We start from the raw sequence: 18,764 nt of genomic DNA, 5'->3' as shown, positions 1-18,764 counted from the left end.
CTATTTTTATCATGGAAATAATAATACACAATTAAAAGGAAATATGGCTGCTAACAACTGAAGTAGCGGTACACATCATACAGCGACAGCACAGGTCTAGTTTGTGTTGTTTGAAGTTCAAGTCCACCTGCACAAGACTGACTGAAGAAAACCATAATCCTTGAGTTAGCTTTGGCTATCTATGGTACTTGTACACTTCTGAAGACAGTTCAGCATTTGGGGCACACTATTTTGTACATCTAACAGTCACTGAAAATATTTCAGATTTTTCTTTTTTTATCTGTTATCTTTGGTATTCTGATGTCCTGTACTTTGAGTAGCCACCAATGCTACTGCAAAAGGTATATACAAAGATGCCTTTATGATCTTAAATATAACACACAAATAATCACTTACGCTGTGAAATACTGGAAAATCAATGACTAATACATAATTGTCAGCATATCCAAATATGTTTCATAACATAGGGTGTGCTGTCATGTGTTTATAGGGAAAATACTGAGGAAAAAATACCTCACAGACTCTAAAACTGTATAAGTAGAATTTTCCATTCATTGAGGATGACCTGCAGATACAAGATTTGTAAATACTGCCACTGACTTCAAACTGAAGGGCAAACCTAAAATTTGCACTCCAGCAAAACTCATATGTGGTATCTTACTGTGTACAGGCACCTGGTTCTGAAATTTCCTTAAGATTTTATTCTTCTTTGAAACCTGGAGGCAAGTTTACATTGAGAATTTTTTAATGGGGAGCTTCAGTTTCTGCTCCTTTAGGATGCCACAGAAGTAAGTTGCAGTACTCAATGGATGTTTTTAAACCTAAGATACTGAAGTTTAGTAAAACATCAAAGATCACCAGCCTCTGAATATGATTAAAAGTGCATTTGATGAAAAAAGTTTATTTTTTTTATTACAGAAACTTTTCACTGAGCTCTTACACTGGAAAGCCATGCTGAGTGTGGTGCTGAATTTTGTATTTAACAATCTATCTTCCTTTAGCATTCAGTCTCACTTGAAGAAAATCTCTTTCTTTTGTAGTTCTTCTATTTAGCTATGCAAATGGTTCTCATTAAGGGATTCTGAAAGTTATGCAGCATACAAAAATGAGGAAATTTTGTCAACATATATGTAAAATGCTATTATGTGTGTACTGTATTGAGCAAAGTAAGTGCTAGAAAGTATGTTTGAGAAAATACCATGACGCAACAGAAAATCTCCGCTTCCAAATTGCACTCCAATTAAGATGTTTCATGTAGTCCCTGATGGTATGTCATGCAGTAAAACAGAAGGCAATCCCTTCCAGTCTGACATGATCAAAGATTTTTTGCAGTTCTATCTTGCATACTTTATTAAGTTGAAGGACTTTTGTTTAATTTTCTAAATGACCAGAAAAAAGCCAAAGGCCAGTTTTTGTTTTGTTTTTTTAAACTAGAGCTTAATAGCTTAAAATGCAGTTGCAGAGTAAAAAGTTGCAGCTAAGTAAATATAGTTGTAAAATAGATTTATTGCAATAGTCATCTATGCTGAGTATTTTAGGAAAAATTCCACCTTCTAACAAACAAAGAGAAAATTCCAAATAACAGCAACAATAAAAATATTTCAGGTGATGCCTCTCTTCTGAGTTGAAACCTGGCCCCATGCAGGTGCTATGGGACTAAACTCTGCAATAATTCAACACCTTCAGTGACTCTTCCCGTACTGAAAGACCATCTGGAGTCCGTGGAGTGTGAAACAACAAAGCGTATCATGGTATGTAACACATATGTTCATATCACTGCCTCATAGTGTGGACAGGGGTCAAAGGGAATCTTCATGTAGGCTGAAAACTCATCTGCATGTCTTGAGCGAAGATACTATTAGTCATTTCCACAGGCAATTTCCTCAAGGTAAGTGTCCATTTCTATCTGTAATTTTGTTTTCACCTCTGTTTAAAACCCAGACTACTTGTTTTTAATTTCTCACCTATGCATATCACCCTCTTTTGACACAAGAAATACAAATTGTTGTTCACTTCCTTCATGCTATCGACTATCTACCATCTTATTTACCCAGTTGCTGCAATTTTCAGACAGGAAAGGCATTTTGCAATATTCAAAACTGTCTGAAGGAGAAGATGACTGGGTGAAGGTCATGAAGCAGGCAGGGATGGTAAATGGTTGTTTCATCTCTGTGTCACGGTCAATAATGTACCTCATGTCATCTCATCATCTCAGAATGCAAAATGAGTGTGCTAATATACCAACGAAATTCAGGAAAGAGAGTTTTTAAGTATATGCATTTGGTTAGAAGATGTTCATGCTTGAGCTCTTGGATTAACGAGAGTGCATGCAAAGAAAATAAATGTTCTAGGCAGCATCCATGTTTACCTTCCCATATTAATAATGACTCATATACTCTTTGGCTCCTTTCAGACCTTATCCTTTGGTAGTGGCAGAAAGCTTGCATCTTTCCACCTTGTTTCCCCTAACTTCTCTGAGAGTTTCAGAGCATCACTCTGCTAGTCTCTTTGTGAGCCATGCTGGTAGGACTCCTTCTGCCTCTGCTTTTGTCTCTCCCTCCCTCTTTTTTTTCTCTCCCCTTTCTCTCATGTCCCCTTGTTGGCTGAAGCCAGAACCACTTTATTTTTAATACCACCTCTTTCACTTTGTCAGCATTTGCTAACACTTGCAAAAAGTGATATCTGAGGCTAAGTTTATATTAGCAAGTAGCGCAAACCAAAACCAGTAGATATGTAGAGTGAAAGAGTTAGTGCTGAGGTCTGGATGTCACATTGCGGGTTATTTTAAATTTTGGACTAGCACAAATCTGGTCCACAGATTTAGTGCCTGCTTGTGGTGGCAGTATACTGGGTGTGTTCCTGGAGCACGTATTCAGTTTCTGCACTCAGGCACCACTCCACAATGTGAATCAAAGGGGACTAAGTAGTGATATTAGGACATATACTTGAAAAACGATCCAAATTGAACTACTGATTTAGACACCCTGAGAGCTTCGTTATGGTATTTCATGCACCACTTCCCTCACCACGATGAATGGATATTAAAGGGCAATCCCTGTTTTTTCTATGTACAGAACACTACTTTGAGCAGGAAGTTTGTTAGCATGTATTCAAGGGATGTGAGACCCTCTCTGTTTCCCTCAATCTTTCAAACAGTGTGTGCTGAGAAACAAAATTTTTACACCACCATCCAGACTTAGCTTCTTCCATTTTTATCTGTTTTCCTGTTTTGCTGTCACCCTGTGCATCTCTTGCCCGGTATTTTGCAAACAGACATACCAGTCATATCCAGATCACACTCACTGTTTTGTTTTGTGGTTTTTCAGGATTCCCACAAGGACTTCCATGCAAGAGGAGGGGAATAAATCTAGATGTTGTTACTTTTTTCTCTTATAAAACCTAGAATGACTAAAAGATGTTATTTATTTTAAAGTACTCAAGATAGGATGCATGATATGCTGGTCCAGCTGTGGTAAAACTTCTACTGAATTAAGTGAAGCCAGTATTTTATTTGAGAGAGACTGTGGAAGATGATCAGATAACTCAGCATTCCCTGTACTGATGGAAATAAACACTTCACATTGTGCTATTACATGATTATCAGATAATAAAACCATATCTATAAAGATGGGGGTTTCTAATTAGAAAGAATATAGATGTTGTACAGTACATTACAGATTTCTAGCTTCCATAAACTGAACAGCTATCTGTAAATATGGGAAAAATGTGTGGAGATAATTCTTAACTAGACTATACCATTAACAGTGGTGAAAAATATGACTGTGAGTGCAGTTCCTTCCCATTTGTATGGGATTACATTACGGTGGATTAAAGATGCAAAATTCATCTCATGACCATTATCATGCTGTGGGCTAGGCAGAATTATTTTCACACTTAGGAATTTGAGTTGATCAGCCAGGGAGGATTTTGTTTAATGCTAACTACAGAAGAACAGGGATGGGAGGATTTTCTGAAGGCATTGCTTGGCACTGTTTTCCTTTTGAATGCTCTTTATTTGTTTCCTTCTGTCATTGATGCCTCTTACTCATATCAGCTCTGATGCTGCCATCTTCATGCACCTCAGGTATCACCTAATGCCACAGAAGCTGGTCTGAAACAGTTTTTGAATGTTTAGCTTGAGTATTGGTTGAAGAATTGGCCCTTTGAAGTAGATATTTGGCATTGAATATTCCCCTGATTCTGAAATTAGGCCTTCCAGAAAAACTAAAGGCAAATGTTCATTATTGACTGTGCCTCATAAAAACCCTTTGCTCATCACTTGCACTGGCTTTGACATTAGACTCATTAGCAAGTCCCATTGCAGGTTTAAGGTCTAATTGAATGGAAACAATTCTACTGACTTCAGTCAAAGCATTATCAGACTAATTTTCTGATGTGGAGAGAAAAATAAACAAGACAATTTTGGAGACTGCTAACATTTATATGATGTGATCATTTTAAAGCTTTTGTCTCATCATCTTAAAACAAAAACCCTTCCACAAAAGAGATATAAAATAGATTCAGGACAGTGTTACAGAAATTTGTCTCATCTTTTAATTTCTCATAAACTGCCAAAAATTTTGCCTGGAACCTGTGTTATTTGGATTCTATTTTTAGGAATAGAACACCAGGCTTAAAGATGCAGCATCATTGTTTTAAGGCATACAGATCTGTGGAGAAATAACTGTCTGCAGTACCATCAACGTGAGCTATGTATTGATTAATGGATCGGATTCCTGTGGAACAGTGATTGACACCAGAGGCAAGTCACTACTTGACATCCTAATGGATAAAATTCTCGTCAGGCATCTGTAACTTGACAGGCCTATCTAAGCTCCCCAGTCAGGTCCTAATTTTTGTCTACTCTGCTAAGATTACAGGGCTGAAGAGTAACTAAAATATGCAGTCCACTTTGTTCCAGGTCTGGTTAATTAAAGCTCATTGTAAAGCAATGCTGTTTATTTCTGCAGCTACGCAGAGACCCAGTGAATACCTGGGCTCTCTTCTGCCAGGGTCCAAGTTTCCTGCTCATCATGTTTCAGCAGTCCTAACTCACATGAGCTTCCCAGTGAGCTGCAAGCTTTCCATCCTTTCCGTGCATTGCCAGTCCTTCAAGAAAACAAGGTGGAGGTAGCTGCAACATTTCTTGCTATCCTATCTCAAGAATGACAAGAGAATTCCATCTGCAGGTTCTGTCAAAGTTTTAATTAAAACTCCAACACATTCTTTGCACTTGTGCAGTTTTAGTCCCACAGTCTTGTTATTCGTGGACCCTATTTTGAGATGGAGTGGATGGTAAGCTCTCAGTGGCAGCATTTTAGGATGCATAGAAACAGGCTGGTGAGAGAGAAGGATATGTACTTCAGTAACAGTTAAGGATATGAAGAGTTGTTCTTCAAAAAGTTATGAATAAAGTAAAAGGGAAATGGATTTTGCAGCAATAGCCATTGACCTTCTTTCTCCTTTCTGCCTTGCAGTTTAATGAAGTTGGTTATGAATCAGCTGAACACTGTAGTAGTGAGTTCTTACTTCACTGTTATTTTTGCTCTGTGCATATTTCTTATATATACGGTCACTAATTTTAGCATTGATTTTACTCGTATGATTTTATAGTCTGCATGAATTTATTTTCTTTCTCATAAGAAAAGCAGTAAATAATCCTCCTAAATCCAGTTTACATTCACATGTAGGTACAAAACCAGGTTAATATTTTCCTGTTGTACTTGTCTGAAAGGCTTACTCAAAAGAATTTCACCTTTACTATGAGCTAGTTAGTCTAAGATGAATAAACCACAAACACTACAAACTAATGTGTCAGTACCTTCAAAGTATTTAAAGACAGATATAGGAAATAATATTTTTAACTTTTTAGCTTTTTTAAAACTTCTAAACTTTTTACTTTACTTAACATTTTTAATTCCTACTTTGGTGAACTTCTAGATTTTCTGGGCACATACATGGATGCAGGAAGACTTACTGGCTTTTAGAGATCAAGAAATATACTCCAAAAGGCTTCCCCCCTCTGCTTTATAAGCTGATAATGCATTGAAGTGTACCCTGTATTCTAAGGGATGGGGGAAAAACAGGTCTGTGAAACATGTAGCATAAGTTGTCATGGAAGCCGTCACTTTGGTTCATTACTCATCCTTCTGACATATTCGGAAATCTCTACACTACAGGAAAGCCCTCAGCATCCAGTGTTGCTTGGGCAATGTGAAAAAGAGTATAGTCCAAAAGAGAGATTAGCCATGTGTATTTTCCCCATTTAGAGTCAGGATACAAGCAAGGAATGTGACAAAACTGGCCTGAGAACAGCCATCCTTCATTTTTTGAGACTGGTTCCTTGAAGGCAAGAGTAATGTGGATCCTCTCATGACCAAAATTGGTGAAAAGTTCTACAGATACTTTAGCGAGCAGAAGCCATGAGTGTCCTGGCACTAACTACAGATACAGTGCTGAAAATGCTTGTTTGGAACAAACAGAAATTTGAAGCTACAGTTTGACTACTGCAGTGGTTGATCCTGACATTTGTTTTAATGAATCGTTTCGGTTAGACCAGCTGAAAGAGCCATGCTTATTGTTTCATCGTGGTATCATTCCAGATGTGAAAACACAACTCCTACAGCACTACAAGGGCAGGGAGCTTAATGATGCCGAGACTGCTTTGGGCATTCAGGTTGTGAGCTTTGTGTGGTAGTATGCATGCTGGTTTGTGTTTTCCTGTCAGCTTCAAAATTTGATCAAGCTTTCCTTTTATTCATCTTCATTTGTTCCTTGATTGTTGACGCTTTGGCAGAGTTTTAACCTCATTTTTTATCAGCAGCTCTATTAGTTTTACATTCTACATTAGGAGTTTAGTTTTACATTCTAAATTCCTAGTTGCTCAGATCTGACAGAGAGCCTTCTTTAATCACATACTACTCTTACAGACTATTAGTTTTACAGTAGCAATAATCCCGGTGAAATTGATTTATTACAGCAATTATGGCCAATTTCAGGTTTGCTACCAAGTCAACTGCTGTCAGCATGCCCTTATAACTGTTTCACCATATCCTTAATTATAAATAATAATTATGAAAGAGAGCATGCTTCAATGTTGATAAAGAGTGACTGTATTCTAATATTGTGTTATCAATGCAAGGGTAGTTAGGGTAGTTAAGCACTGCATGATCATGCAAGTGACCTTTATGACTTGGCAATGAAATAAGAAGTTAAATGTATTTTTAAAATGCCCTGAAAAGCTTAGTTCTCACCAAGTCCCTCTAGGCAGAGATCATAAATTATATTTTTCCCCCATGACAGTCTACTTGCATTCTAAGATTTTTTTTCCCCATGTTTCTCTAAAACGTTAGGCTATCTGTAGGAAGACATAGAACATGGAGTAGAACAGCCCAGCTCTCCCAAGACCTGAGATTACAAGCCTTGTTTATGTGTACTGGCCATACCTGATGAACTGACATAGTATTTTCACAGAAGTGGCAGAAAAGAGGAGAAGTTCTTATTTTTCTCTGTATTAGGTGCTGTTCTTCCCCTGCTGTGATCACCTGAATACCTCCATACTACAAAACTACTGTAAACTCAAGTACTGGCAGTGCTTGGTGGTCTCCTATTCTCTGCCCATAACATACAACAATTAAATCTTCCGAGAAAAGAGAGACTTCAGTTTAATTATGCTTTGTGATTTGAATATAGAGAACTTACTTGCTTAGCAAGAGGTCTGACTGGATGATCCCTGTGAGGTGTAATCTCTATGAATCTATGAAAAGGTCTTACTGTGTCTTCTCCAGTAGCATTAGCTGTCCCTTTCTACGCTGAGCTGCCATCATAACAGAGATGAAAAGGGAGGGGAGGACATGGGTGAGAGAAGTACCTACGTTTCCTCCTCCCTTTCCACCTTCTACTGCAACACATGGTGCGGATGGAGGAAAGTGAGCAGCCATCCATCGCAGCTTATGTTTGTGGTCTTCCCTCAATTATTTTAGTAATGACTACACTAACATCCAGTGAGCCCGAGAAAAATCATTGTCCTGTTATCCTGCATAGAGACATAATAAAACAGAATTCTCAGCCCGAACAATTTACAGTCTGAAAGCAGAGGGGAAAAAAGCATTACAACTTCCTCAAGAAGCTGGAGAAATGAGAGAATGATGACTGGATTTTTAAAGTTATTTTGATGTTTATACATTGAAATATTGGTGGGCTAAATATACATAGGAATATAAGACTCAGAGCCGTAATTTCTCTAATTACTGTAAATTAACTGCAATTATACTCAGAAATATTACTAGCAATTTAAAAAAGCTTTTAGCTGTAAAAAGTTTAAAGCAAAGGATTGTATTAATAAAACTTAATGCTTCTGTGCACTAGCTGTTAATTGGGTCACCTTCTACAGGAAGGACTTTTGCATATAGCCCATTCATATGAGCTTTATAAATGCAAAGCAGCAGAACAGTAAAAACTTGATGAGGCATTCCTTTGTCTCAATTTTGCTAAGCAGAAAAAGGACTCTCAATAATGAGTCACAACAATGGCACTGTGGCCAACATACTTAGAGGGAAAAGGGCTGTTTTGAGTGCTTGTTAGGGGAGATTAATTCAAGCTAAATGAAATAAAAAAAGATTACAGCTTTCCAAAGCAGTTACAATTAAACCTGACTAGCACCAGATGTCATCAGTTAAAGCGAGCACAGAATGAGTGTGCTCAGCTTCATGAGATACAGTGGAGACATTTAATAATAAAACTCACTTATCCATAAATTTTAGGCTTCTTCAAGGCTAGGCACCAACTGAGCAGGGTTTTGGTTGTCTGAATTTAATGACTCGGCGAAGGAAAGGGTTCAGATGCTGAAACTGAATCTAGAATCAGAAAAGATACCACCAAGACCAGACTTGTAAATTGAGTTCCCGCAGTTGCTCTGTGGCTGTCTAGGGGAACCAAAAATCTATAGGTACTGTCCAAATCGTTATTAAAATTCCACAAACAGGCGGAACCTTTTTCATGCAAATGTACAGAACTGCCCCATCACTTCAGTCCAGCGCCCAGCTCAGTGCCGAGGCTGGCAGGGTTCCACAACTCAGCCATTCCCCTATGTAGACCTCCTGAGATCTCTGGGGAAGAACACAGACATTGTGTCAACATGATGAGAGAAAAATCTGGTATGTGCTGATAAGACCGAGTTTCTTCAGAGAGACAAACCTGCTTTAAAGCACAGTCATATAGAGAAAATTCTTGCACAAGAAGTGGACATCCTCTACCTTGAGCCTAGACTAATACAAACTACCATCTTCTAACAAGACATCCATGTGGATATCTGCTATTGTGGATAGGGCAAGTTTCATCTCAGGTTGTTCACTCAGTTTTAAAGATGCTTGGAAGGAAATGGTTAATCACTGCTGTAATCTCAGTTCATTTCAGCACAACCTATAGCAAAGAATCTGTGAGGAGGGCGGTTTGCTTTATTTCTGACACAAGGACTTCTCTCTTCTGCATATTGATGTGTTTCAACTTGTAGGGTGGATGGGGATTCAACACTAATGTGAGCTTGTATCCGTCTGCATTTCCTTATCAGTCTTTATATAGGCTCTTGGCTTCTTTATTTGCTGCTGTTTATATTTTTAGCATACCTTTGTATTTGTATGCAACAACAACCATGCTAAATAAAGATTTATGCATACAAAGAGTAATTGAAAACACCTGAAGGTAAAACCCTGAAGAAATAGATGTAATAAACAGCTTCTTGATCTTTAAGGCTTTGCTGTTGCAACCATTTAAGCACATGAAATTTATTTTAATAAGTCCACTGTTTTCACTATGATTACAGGTGTGAACAACATTAACCATGTTTATATTAATTGCAGGACTGAGGCTGAAATCTAGAAATGACACAGCTGCATTACTATCTATCTTTGCTTGCAGAAGGAAGTTATGGTATTTGTAAGGCATTCAAGGCATATTGTGTGCCCCAGCCAAAAAAATCGGAGGTACAGTTATCCTTTTGTTGTGTCCAGTTGGTAACTTTTTTGATGAAGTAAAAGAGTTGCTAGGTGGCATAAATGTATCAGACACATGTCAACACTAGGCTTTATCGGGTCTCCAGCTAAAGCACAGGAAAATGCTTCTTTTCTATCTCTGTTGCTTTACGATTAGAGACTTTTTAAAACACTACTTAGCATCCCATCTAGCAGACATCTTCATAAAAAGAGCTGATACTATGTTCACCAGTGGCAACATGGGGCTTTCTTTAATAGGAAAACTGTCATAACTGCATGTGTAAGAGAATTTTGCTGGCCATGTTCTGTAATGGGGAAATCTGAATTAGTGTATTGGAGTCTGAAAGGGAAAAAGAGATGAACTTGGGAAATGGGAAGAAGTAACTGGTGCATTGTGCCCCTGCCCCCCTCATCTTTCAGTCTAGAGCTGAAAAGTCTGAAAAATTAATCATCTGCAGCCTTCATGCAAGCAGGCAGAAAATAGATGTTCTCAGAGTCAGCCAAATCTTAAGGCTTTAGCGATAAGGACCAGTGCATTGAATTAAAACCAGGCTCCAATGGGTGGCCAATGTACAATTCAGAGATTAGTATAATGTTTTTCATCTCTTTGTTCTGGCAGACCACTGCATTTTGAATCAGCTTCAGTTTCCAGGCAGCCTGCAAGCTTGGTCGTAACAGACATCAATGCCTCAGGCATCACCGCCTCCTGTGACAAAGATGTCACCATCAATCCTGGTATGTAGTCTTGCATCTTAGCAAAAAGGCTGCAGCCTTTTAGCCTGCCCAAATGGTAGAAGACATTTCTGGCTACAGTTGCTATGGGAATACAAGAGCAAAAATGAATCAAATCACCTTGAAAATTAGACCGCTAAAGAAACATAAAAGGTTCTGAAGCTTGAAATATCACCCAGTGGGGCTAAATCTCACAACTGTGCTGTTATTTTAATATCTGAATAACAAACTGTTTCTCAAATATCAAGAAGTAGTGTAAAGGGCAGCAGCAGCATCTTACTGTGAAGATGGCATTCATCGTATTTGTGTGGAAAGTGCAAATGACAGTAATAAGACTTCTATAAAAGGACAACCAAATGGAATGGGATGAGAAAGATTTTTTCTGGGAAAGGGAGTTGTACAGATATATATATTTTTCTACTTATTGCCTTTGCCTAATTAGCTACCACAGCTCAATATTGCCAATATTAGACTTTGCAACTACTGGGAGAGTCAAGTGGTATGGATTGGCTATACTGAAAGTATATGAGGTCTAATCACAGTCCTCAAGGGAAAACCCTCTCTTTGGTACTCCAGATGAACTTCATTAATCTACAACTACCTATTGCACATTATCCATTTATGCAGTGTACCTGAGGGAGGAGGCTGTCTAATGATTTAGTTACTACTCTCCCAGATTCGAGAAGATATTGAGTAACCTGACTCCTCTGAGGATTTTCTACGTTCCTTTGTAGGTCTGAATCTAGAATGCTCTGCAGGTAACCTGGGTTTAGTTTCTCAGGATAACACAGCGAGATGCTTGAGACCAATAGAGCTGCTGTCCTGCTGTTTAGTGGAATTCAGGATAGGTGCCCATGTGCCTTGAGCAACAGAGAGTGAAACATGTGCAGCGAAAGAAAAGGATTTCCAGAAGCCAGTGTGCTAAGGAAGAAACACTGACATTGCCAGTCAGGGATGCTCAGGAGCAATATGGGCAAGTCATGTCTCTGGAAGGTAGGTACGCATCAACTCCAAGCCTGTGGGATATGTCTGTTGCTTGTCAAGCACCACCTACCCAAGTCCTTTCTTGGAAGGAGAGAAGCCCCTTTTCATAAGAAATTGGGATCCTCCCCAGAATATCCCATTTCACAGGGGTTAAAGTATGTCACTAGAAAGCAAGAGACCCTCTTTCAAACCTTTCAAACTTTATGTTAAAATTCAGTCCCAGTCCCACCTTGTATTCTGAGACTAGAGTATCTCCTGCTGAAGCTATCCCATTTTGTCTAAACAATGAACTACTCCAGCTGAGTAGTTCATTATATGTGTTGGCTAGGATACTAACTAGGGACAGTCAGGTTCCAAGTCACCGTTTTAATGAATCTTTGATTGTTTCTTACAAATTGCTTCTCTCCACCAAGAGCTCTGGGAGAGGGAATTTAAAATATAGGGAGAGGGTGAATTGGTAAAAGAGCCTATGCTGTCCTCCTCATTAACTGTGAATGGAATCAACAAAGTAGTACAGATTTAGGTGGTTATGTAGTTTGTTGAGAGTAAATCTCAGGAGCCAGCTCTTATAGCCCTTTACAGGGGCAGCTGTGAACACTAGCAGTATTATGCCAGCACTGAGGGAAATGTAGTGCCAGTGAAGAGGGGGCAGAGGCACCACTCAGTGGTTGTTGGATTTTTTTTTTTTTAGGAAATGCTGCTTCACAAATCATGTTTACTTCATTAAATCACTGCTGAAATGCAAGCTGATTCCAGGGAGTTTCTGAACTTCCTTGCTCCCTGAGATGCCACGGCAAATCTGAGAGTCCTAGTTCCTCTGTAGAGGATGAGAGCCAGGGCTGCTCCCAGGAGTGAAGAACATCACAGGAAATCTAAAGCAGATTCCTGGCCAACAGCATCCAAGAATCAGTATAGCTATTTCTGTTCTCTTAGAGAAATACCCCAACTAATCAAAGAAATTATTTAGCTTTTCCAAAACAGAGCACTTCAAGAAATTTGTGCCTGTGGCAAATTTTTAAAAACTGATGCATTTGGTTCCCAAATAAGCTATACTTTTGCTAGTGTCAGGATTTCCTGGAAATGGAAATTAGGCATTCAAAACAGCTGTGAAGGCTAGAGTCCTCCCACCTTTATGCTACCAGGAGTGCGTTCTTCCAGTGGTGTTACAAGTGTCAAACACACAATAGTGTTACAACCCACATAGGGCAAGGTAAAGTCTTTGCATTATGCTAGAGGACCTGAGGTCCTAGAGTCGATCAAACAGTTTTCAGCTACTGTCATTGTCTCTCAAAGCAACAGCTTTGTCAGTATTTTGAGCAAAAAAAAAGTGTTGAGTACGAAATAAGAGAGAAAACCTTGATGTAAGTTTGTGAGCAGAATTTGTCCTTTTCAATCACAGCCATAGCAGTACTGCACTTTGAAGCCTTTAAACATTAACCAAGAATAAAGAACATTTTCTGCTGTCTGGGACACTTGTGTTACATGATCAAGGTCTCTTAGCAGTTGAGAGGATTATCCCGATTCTCTCTCTCATCTGCCTCTCGTTTGCCAGGCGCAGTATTATCACACACAGGCTCCAAGCCTCAGTAGTGGGTGGATTGCCTTTCCCTTGAGTATTGGGCGTTCTTGATGTGCTTACACTCAGCTTTTTGTCCTTTTCTGAGTATTACGTACAGATCACATAGTGACTTATGAAAGCAAGAAAAAAAATTTGTCCTGTCTTGGCTTGTCAGGGAGCAGCAAGGACAGGCTGCTCCTAAGGGAGAGTGAGCCAGGAGCCGAGGGTGATGCCAGCCCAGGCAGTGCCCTCACTGACCAGGGCATGGTCCTCCAGCACCTGAGCATGGCAGGCAGGGACGGGTGCTGGAAACAGGGTCCATCCACAGCCCCATCCAGAGAGTCCCATCAGGAGCAGCAGGAGACAGGGCTGCAGACAGGACTGGAGACATGGCTGCAACACGGGTCTGAGGGGCCGTGTGTGATACGGGACTGGGGACAGACACCCCTACAGCATCGCTCGGGCAGGGACTGGGGGCTCAGGCCTGAGCTGAAATGGGGCTCCAAAGCCCATGGGCAGAGGGTATGGGTGGGAGTCCCAGGTGAGGCTGGTCAGCACCGTTAAGGTCTGCTGGTGCTCTCAGGGCTCTGACATTAATATTTTGTTAAATCCAATAAAGACCCAATTCCACACCTTTATTTCTGCTCCTGTTTTTGCTTATTGCATCTGTCCTATCAGTGACTTTCTTCTTCTGAGTTTCACGTGCCAATTTCTCTTCCAAATGGTCACAGTGAAAGTTTTACCAGTGACACGTTTTTTGATCATTAAAAATTTCCACAAGCCTTGCTCCTTTTGAAGGTTCCCAAGTGCTGGAATGCCTCAGTAGGTCCACAGCATCATAGCTCTCAAATGCAGGGCAATGTGAATAAAAATATATACAGCAGAAAAATAGATATTTTGTGAAAACATAATTGATTGTACTCAAATTATGAATGGTACAACTCTGGGTGAAGACCCCACTAGGTATGATTGAAAATTCCACCTATGATCAGGTATAATCCATCCATTCACAAATTGCAATTAATATCCCTTTGTGTAAAAGTTTTAAATAAACATGTATTTAATAGGCGATTTTCTTATATATACAACATATTTCAGTTTCATCTAATCAAAAGCCTGAAACTCTTTAAATGATGTTTCTGTGCTTTTTAAATTGAAAGCCAAATTCTGCCTACAAGAGGCCACAAAAGCTCTGATTAAAAAAAAGTGAATGATGAGTGAAAAACAACAATGCATAGATGGAGAAATATATTGGACCTAATAAAAAGGCAGGTAAAATCTATTCAAGGGCTGTGATTTTTTGATTATTTCCGTGCACTTTTTTCTAAACCTGCTATAGCTGTTGTCCTCCTTGAGCTTACAAAAATAAAAACTTCACTTTGATTTGTGTCTCATTCAGGGAAATTCTAAGATAGCTGGTAAACAGTAAAGAGCTCAATACCTAGGAACATGGCAACCCTTAAAACTGGGGCACCGGCACTGTTTTCAGGAAGCTAGTGCTGCACCTCACTCTTCAATAGTGTGAAAGTGGTAAGGACAAGAGGGTTAACACTCCTACCGTAGCTGTGTAGTTTGGGAGCAGGTAATGTAGGTGTTAGTGATGAAGACATAACTTCTCGTGTGTAGTTCTGTCTGGAATTTCATTGGCAGACAGGAGAACGGGCAAAAGACTTTTCTGAAACTCGTAATTGTCAGAAAGTGTGTGGCAGTCACTTGGATACAGGGAGAGGTATGTATGTTTGCTGATTAGCACGAGGAGATTCCTAACTTGCTGCAAATTTAATTGTATTTAATCTCCAACAGACAGTTATTAGTAGTTATTCCAATAAAAAAATCAATTTCCATCGAAAAAAAGAACTCCAGGATTGTCTAGGAATATAAAAGAAAGGTATATCTGCAAAACAAGATTAAAATTGCTTATTTAACTTAAGATTTCCTGCTTACTGGTTTGATAGAAGGTTAAGATTAGTTATTCAAAACACTTCGACTCAAATCAGTTCACCCACACAGGGTCCATTTGTCAACATTCCTCGTTATTGCATGTACAAGCTTTTGTTGGCAGCTGAAGGCTACAGAAAGGGAGACAGTCCAGGAGTTTAAACCTCATCCTGGAAAAGCTTGTACCTTTCCCTTTCCATTTTGGCAGCTAAAACCTTTGTTGTTTTCTCTGTTCTTGTCAGTAATGAGGAAATATCTGTGTTAAAAGAGTATTTTCTTGAGATTTCATCCAACCCATGCCTTTTCTATTGTTCCACTGAGCGAATAGGTCACCTCTATTTGCAATACGATACCCTGGAGAGGAGAATGAGGTCACCAAATAAATATTTTAGCTTGTGACTTAATTCAGTTTCTCAACTTGAAGAACTCAGAGGCTGTACAGTATTGTCCTAATTTGCTTTGCCACCCAAATGTAGCTTTGCTACAAGGCTGAAGTCTGTAAAACAGGCAGAAAGGTCATGGCCTGAGAAGGATCCATTCTCTATATTAAACATGTAAATGTAGAATAGATACTGTCCATGCTCCACACAAACATCAGTCATTTTGTGGGGCACTGACTAACACAAAGGCAAACCCAGTTTAAGAAATTCAGCTTGCTTTAAATTAAAACTTAATGCTTTGAGTTTTACAGTCTACTATACCGTAATCGTGAAACTGAACAAGACACAGCACAGAGTGCATCCCAGCCTCCCGTGCTGAATCCATTGCTCTAAAGGAGCCTGTGGATCGAATGCTGCCAATTCACATATCAGCAGGCATAAATTATTGCAGAAATCATTCGAACCCCTGAGCATTATATAGTGATTAGATAAAATTTATCATGTGAGATTTTCTTTAAAAAAATTAAATGAGAGAAACTAACAAATATTAAATGCAAGAATGTGCATTTTATAAACATTACTCAAAATTTCAATTCTATGTTAAGTGAAGAAGCTGAAATTCAGTTTGCAAAATGCCTGTGCAAACAGGCAGCAGCCACCATGGCAGCCCCTAGCAGGACAGGTATGTGCATGGAACATAGCAGTCTTCTCTCTGTATTTCCTCACCGCTCTGCAAGGGAAGGGATGCTGTGGAGCTTTGTATGGTAGAGGGCCAGTTGCCTCAACTTCTCCACAGAGTCCAGGCGACAGCTGGCCCCAATACAAGCCGTACTCAGCCTCCACAAAGCTGATCACCTCAGTTTCAGTGCCAGCACTGAAGAAAACTTCAATTCTCTCCCACCTCTTTAATCTGCCCATACTGTACATCCTTTGCCCATCATTCACATCGGTATGGGACAGACTTAGTACTAGCACTCCATTCATTTACTTTCTCACCCTTCTACCTATTTATAAAGAAGAGGAAAGAGAGGAGATGTTGCTCTGCAATCGGTTGTTCAAAGACCTCAGAGGGGTTCGTGGACACACTAGCAGAACTAACAAGAACCTCATGTGGCTCTTTGTCACTTATTGCTGCATGTTCCCAGATATAACCTGAGCACTCACTCTGTCCCTAAGGTCAAGAAAAACAAAGAGCAGTGGTGCCATTCTCGTAGCACCATTTTTCTGAGCCTATGTTAATAGCTTGTGCGGTATATTTTCTTCCATGGTTTTGTTTCACCACAGTTAGCAGGTCCGTCTCCACCCAGGCCTCAGGCAACCTGTACCTGAGGCTTCTATTTATTACGGGCAGTCCTGAAAAGAGAGCAAAAGTGGAAAATCCACATGAACTGGCCCAGTGGAACTGAGTGGTATACATACGTCCTCAAACTTTTCTTTTTTTTTCCATGCTGGGGTCTGGCTGGTCAAATAGAGTCTGCTACTTTTACTTAAAACAAAAGCCTTATTTTTAGGCCACATTTTCAATGTCATTGGCATAGAACTTTTAATCACAAACAACTTGCTTAGTTTTGAGTTCAGAGAAACATCTAGGCAATCTCAATCACAGAAAATCATAGTTTTAACGCTGCCACCTGAGTTAGCTGAGAACAACTCAAAGAACCTTATGAAAATCTATCAAGAAGCCCTTCAAAGCAAGAAAAAGCAGAAACTATTCCAGCATCTTCCAAAAAGTAATTTTCATGGTGTTCTGAAGCCCCTGAAAATGGGGCTGCAGACTGTAAGTGCTAACTCATCCATGCCTACATATTGCCACAAATATGAGTCTGAAATACTCTAAGCTCTTCAAAATCAAACCTATTTCTTCATAGTATGTAAGACAATTTAGAGTTGTTCTTCTTTCCTTTTTTGCTTCTCTAGATAACTATGAAATACTCTTAGAGACCTCACAGTGTCTAAAGCCAGTAAGATCTTTCACCGTAGTTCCTTAGATAATTGGAGTAGTTTCCATCTTCTTTACAGTACTCACAAAGCTATTAATCTCAGAAGAAAAGTAAGGGTATTTAAAACAAGTATATCTTGAAAGAACAATTTGTCCTCATTGACCCTTTACTGACAGTTCTAAGCACATCAGACACTAAAATGTAAGCTCCCATGGGTGTGGGGCACTGTGAGATCCTAGATTCTATTTGGTTTCCAAATGTGTGAGTACAAAATAACAGGGAAAATTGTCAAGACTTTTCCATGGTATTTTCTACACTATTACATCAGCAACTTCAAAAGAAGGTGATTTTTATCTTCTTATGACCAGATAAAATGTTGCTTCTTTTAAGTACTGTGTTTAAATAGTGTTCTGTTACCCTCAAACTTATAGCACTGGCATGATGTATGTTTAATTTTATTATCAACAAATCCATTACTACAGGATAGGATTATTAAATATATTTAAGCTTTTACTGCAGCAAAGCTCCTAGTGATTTCACTGGGAATAGTTAGCCCAAATCTACCTGCAGTGCTGCAGCACAGGCAGAGAAAGATGAGCCAGTGCCTTTCTGAAGGAGATGTATAATGTGATTAACATCTCTGAGCTTTGCCAGCTTCAGCAGCTTCCCAGTGAGGTGAAAGCTGCAGTTGCAGGGAAAGCAGAAGATAATGGTGGTGGTGGATGGAAAGAGGTGGTTGTAGAGGGACAGTTTCTGTGCATCAAAATGCCTCGTTATGGTTCTGTTCAGCAGTATTTGCTAGCAGTAACACAACTAACAAACCAGAGGTTCTGGACACACTGAGCATCTTTTCCCCTTCTCCTTTGATCAAGGTTCTTTCATTAATGGGATTGTTCTTGGTGAGAAACACTATGGGCCATTCTTCAAGAGCTGCTTTTTGGACCTGTTCACATGAACGGGCAGGCCTTGCATTAAACAGTGGAAAGCCCAAGCACCACCCCATCCTGTGATTCCATGACAGAGTTTTGATGCAGCCTTCAATACTTTTGCTGGGATAACTGTCTTCAGAGGATGCAGTTATCTCCACAGTTGGAGCTTACTGAAATCATTTCCAGAAGCCTTGTATGAAGATAGTGAGATACGAGCTTCATAAAGTCTGCATTCAAAAACAAGGATTAGTTTCTTCTGGACATTTGAGACAGATGGGCACGCAGGCTACTGCTGCTGTCTGAGTTTACCACAA

The sequence above is a fragment of the Harpia harpyja genome, chromosome 3, assembly GCF_026419915.1.
Source record: "Harpia harpyja isolate bHarHar1 chromosome 3, bHarHar1 primary haplotype, whole genome shotgun sequence".
In the NCBI taxonomy this organism is placed as follows: domain Eukaryota; kingdom Metazoa; phylum Chordata; class Aves; order Accipitriformes; family Accipitridae; genus Harpia; species Harpia harpyja.
The sequence above is the reverse complement of the archived record's forward strand: the minus strand, read 5'-3'. Positions refer to the sequence as shown.